Consider the following 5,000-nt stretch of genomic DNA (forward strand, 5'->3'; position numbering starts at 1 on the left):
TGTGTGTGTGTGTGTGTGACCGCATATGATATCTAGCGCGTCAACGAACGAGCCAGCCACAGCCGGCGCTCGCTGCTGGACGTGGGCGGCGAGCGAGCATAACGCTGGCGCGTAGCCGGTATCGTGGTTATGTGTCGTGTGTTCGCTGAGTCGCGTATGCGTATGGCGTATGTTTCTGGCGGAGGTATGCTCTCTCGCGTGAGTGCACCCTCTGTCTAGTTCTTCAGTTCAGTGTTTGTGTATGCGTGCGTGTGGCGTGCTGCGTATGCTATGCGTGGTCCATCTTATCCGGGTCATGTTTTCATCGCCTCGTACCATAACATACAAAGTATTATTATTGGTTCTCAAAAGTGGCTACAGCATACGATTTTTAAACAAATCACTGTTCCCTACCCTCACAGTTCCGGCAGACCCCCATCTTTTAAACGTGTCCAGTTTCATAGCCATTGAATTTCAACGAAATCCTAGCTAGTTCCGGAGACCCCATTTTCGAACATAAGCGCGGTTCCAAGAGCATACCAAAATTCAACAAACATGTAGTTCGGAGACCACCATTTTCACGGTCTGAGTTCAGTTCCAGAGCCCCCCCCCGCCCCATTTTTAAAACTTCGCAGTGGCAGCATTACAAGATACCTACCATAATGTGGGGAGTGACGTCTTCCCCCCCCCAGGGTCTTCATCTCCTTGTACTATGTGTGCCTCCTTGTTCCCTTGCCCACAATTTGTGTCAAGCAATTGAGGGCTTTGATTAGCATAACACTCTTGAGAACTTCCCCGGTCCCCTGCCCAGCCGCGGCTTTCCTGCCCCTGCGACACCACTAGGGGCACCTAAGGCGCGGCCCCTGGGGCCGGATTCATTCAAACGATTGCCGCGCAAAGTTATTGCGTACACAGAGTTTCTACAAGTCCGTACGCCAAAGCCTCTGCTAGGGTGCGCTACTTCGATCAACGCAGCGCTAGCACATCCTGGTACGCAAAGTGTTGCTCATGAATTCAGTGGAAATCCACTACGCCATCGTAGCTGTGGCTGTTGCAGGGCATGCCACTAGCATAAACCAATCACGCTCTGCGACACATACCCATATCAACCCAAATACTGACGCCTCTTTTTATATTGTAAAACATAATACGGCTCTAGCTGATTACAGGAGGCTGCTGCGGAGATGTGCATAGTTGTCCTCATGTTCGTTTGTATGAATTGTGTTCAACACTTCGATGAAAGCAGCACACGTACGCGTGCAGTCGCCGTGCCGTGCGTGCTGCACGTACCACGTGCGCGTGCGCATACGTGTATGTGCACGTACACGCTGCCATGCGTGCTGCACGTACACAGTGACGTGCTGCCGTACGTACACGGCGCTAAGTTCGACGTGCGTGCATGTGCTACGTACACGTGCGTGCTTGTGCTTGCACGTACAAGTGCGTGCGTGTGCACCGTACAACGTGCGCCACGGCGTGCTGCACGTACAACGGCTAAACTACGAACTCGCTTATAACGAAAACAATTGCCAACAGCTATTGACAAAAACAGCCGTTTCAAAGGCGCCGCCTTTGTCTGTGTATAGTATGGCTAATTAATTTATATTATTTTTAGTTGAGTAGTAACACTTTATAATGCTCTTTCTCAATAAAATACATGCAATGCTTGCGTATGCGGGAAACACCTGCCGAAATTCGAGTGTTACCGGACCACCTCGTCAGCCTCGCTGTAAATTTTACGCACAGAGTTTACGTAAATTTTAGCTTGATTGCAATCGCCATCCTAAAACGGCCCATCGCCTTGCGTACTGCGAAATCATTACGACAATTTACTAAATAGCTGTTGTTGATGCAACTCGCAACTTAGGCAACGTCGCAATGCGCCACATAAGATCTTACGGCAAATATTTTGCAGTACGCCCAGCTTGAATGAATCAATAGAATCTTACCCCTGGACTCCACCCGTCAAGTGCAAGCGCACACGGTATCAGTCTACAGTTCACCAGGGGCGTGTACAGTGGGGGGGATCCAGCGGGCGTCCGCGACCCCCCCTGCCTCGGCCGCTAGAAAACGCCATCTGAGCGCGGTCTAATTTAAAGAAATTTCCTGGGGGAGCAGCCCCCAGACCCCCCTTCGCGGTGCATCCTGTACACGCCCCTGAGTTTCGCCCCCTTCAGAAATACCCTTGTGCGCCGCCACCTGCCTGCTGTACGTGCGTTAGTACCCGCTGTGCTACGTGCCGTACACGTGCGTGTCACGTGAACCCGTGTATCTGCATATGCACTTCGCGTGCACGTCCGCAAATAAGGAAGACGTAATCAGAAACCCTATTCTCATTTTCCTATGTTAGACTTTTAAAATAGAACGGATCAGAAAACCTATTCTCATTTCCTTTATTTAGACTTTTAAAATAGGAAACGGATCAGAAAACCCACTTTTCCTATTTTCTATTTCATTTAAAAAATCGGAAAAGGGTCAGAAACCCATTTCCTATTTGCAACGCTCAAGATGCGAAGAACAAACGAATAACGGTATGTACCGTGATTCTATAATTAAGCGCCTATTATATGAATAATTAAATAAATAAATTATATTATACAATTATATATATATATATATATATATATATATATATATATATGCGTGCTTATATATGTGTATATATGCCTATATATGAGCACATTATATAGGCTGTTATGAGTATTTCCCTTATGTATACATCAGAAGGTATAAGGGGGCTACATGGAAAACATGATTGAGAATATAAATTCAACATGCACCCATTTATTGTACATCGCCATTATAAACTTTATTCGGCGAGATTTACATTCTGTTGCGGCATCTCTTATTTGAAGCGTGTCTCACACGCGTTATTAGCAACATACTAATAACGCATTGTTAATTATCGAAATAAATAAATCAAAAAATCAAAACGCAGAGAACCATGGCACCTTTCTCTTGACACTTTAGCGTTTCCAGACATGAATTGCTGGGACAACCACGCAGGAATTTCAATCTCACTATTATAACGTCTCTCTTCTGTATATGAAGTATTGGAGTAATCTTTCTGACAGAATGATTACTCTAAGATGACGTTTACGATTTACATTTGCTATGCGCTATTGAGTTCATTCTGCTCGCCTTCCAACGCAAGTCAATTTTCGAAATAGTACGACGAGAACAACGACCAGAAATGGCAGAAACGCAGTAAGCAGCACGGCGGTTCAGGTACAGAATGCTTACCTGAAGAAATGTCGGAAGTTCGACATCCTTTTTCGCCACTCTTCCTCACACACACACACGCACGCACGCACGCACGCACGCACACACGCACGCACGCACGCACACACACACACACACGTGTGCACGCACATCGACAAACACACACACGGCGCGCGCACCTAAACCATATCCGGATATACCTATATTAGTGCAGCGGCCGAGACCCGAAAAATTAAGTGCACCCCTACCGGAGGTATAACTAGCTGGGAATGGTCTCATTTTAACCGTCTGGATCCCTAGTTTATGAAAAGCCATGTTGTAGTTGCAGCAACCTTGGCCAACATGCCGAATTAACCCTTTTTTATGGTAAAATCTGAAAAAATGTCATTTTCAGTTACTTGCTTATTTTATGAAATCAACCCCATTATATTTTATAATTGATGGTTATATCAATGTATTTCATTGAAATAGATATGTAGCAATGTCTTTGAGGCAGTTTTATGCTGCTAAGGGGGTTAGGGGGCCAAAATTATACCCCAAATTTGGCATTTTTTGGCGATTACGACCAAAACATTGTATATTTTCTTGCACTATTTCACCAATACATGTTATCACTGTGTCAGATCTGACTCTATTCATGGGCCTAGATGTGCTATTGATAAAAAAAATTGTTTCAGCATGGTAAACGGGTACAACATGGTACATTAACCCCTTGTTTGCAACAGACCTGAAAACTACTTTTTCCGTTTACTTGCATATTTTATCAAATCAGCCGTGCAGATGTTTAGAACTGATGGTTATATCAATGTTTTTGATTGAAATATAGATGAAGCAATGCATTTTAGGCAGTTCTATACTGTTAAGGGGGTTAAGGGCCCAAAAATATACCAAAAAATCTGTCAATTTTTGATAATTTTGACCATAATAAAGAACGTTTCCATGCATACTGCCACCAATACATGGTACAACAGTATCATAGGTCTACCTGACTGAAGGCCTGCCTATCCATCAGTCTGGGTGTATCATTGATATAAAAATCAGTTGAAGCATGGTAAACGGGTACAACATGGTAGATTAACTCCTAACTCCACTGATATTTATATCAATGATACACCAGACTGATGGATAGGCCTTCAGTCAGGTAGACCTATGATACTGTTGTACCATGTATTGGTGGCAGTATGCATGGAAACGTTCTTTATTATGGTCAAAATTATCAAAAATTGCCAGATTTTTTGGTATATTTTTGGGCCCTTAACCCCCTTAACAGCATAGAACTGCCTAAAATGCATTGCTTCATCTATATTTCAATCAAAAACATTGATATAACCATCAGTTCTAAACATCTGCATGGCTGATTTTATAAAATATGCAAGTAAACTGAAAAAGTAGTTGTAAAGTCTGTCGCAAACAAGGGGTTAATCTACCATGTTGTACCCGTTTACCATGCTTCAACTGATTTTTATATCAATGATACACCCAGACTGATGGATAGGCAGGCCTTCAGTCAGGTAGACCTATGATACTGTTGTACCATGTATTGGTGGCAGTATGCATGGAAACGTTCTTTATTATGGTCAAAATTATCAAAATTTGCCAGATCTTTTGGTATATTTTTGGGCCCTTAACCCCCTTAACAGCATAGAACTGCCTAAAATGCATTGCTTCATCTATATTTCAATCAAAAACATTGATATAACCATCAGTTCTAAACATCTGTTCGGCTGATTTTATAAAATATGCAAGTAAACTGAAAAAGTCGTTTTAAGGTCTGTCGCAAACAAGGGGTTAATGTACCA

General features: G+C 43.5%; 1 long non-coding RNA gene across 1 annotated transcript in view; it reads left to right on the forward strand.

Annotated features, from left to right (window-relative positions):
• LOC106805767 overlaps nt 1–4,994 on the forward strand; it is a 10,030-nt gene extending 5,036 nt beyond the window's left edge. The window contains exon 3 of the long non-coding RNA XR_001393466.1: nt 4,602–4,994. This is a non-coding gene — a long non-coding RNA (uncharacterized LOC106805767). The remainder of the gene's footprint in view (nt 1–4,601) is intronic.
• Nucleotides 4,995–5,000: the final 6 nt, after the last annotated feature.

Source organism: Priapulus caudatus, unplaced genomic scaffold, assembly GCF_000485595.1.
Source record: "Priapulus caudatus unplaced genomic scaffold, Priapulus_caudatus-5.0.1 Scaffold126, whole genome shotgun sequence".
NCBI classification, from domain to species: Eukaryota; Metazoa; Priapulida; class Priapulimorpha; order Priapulimorphida; family Priapulidae; genus Priapulus; species Priapulus caudatus.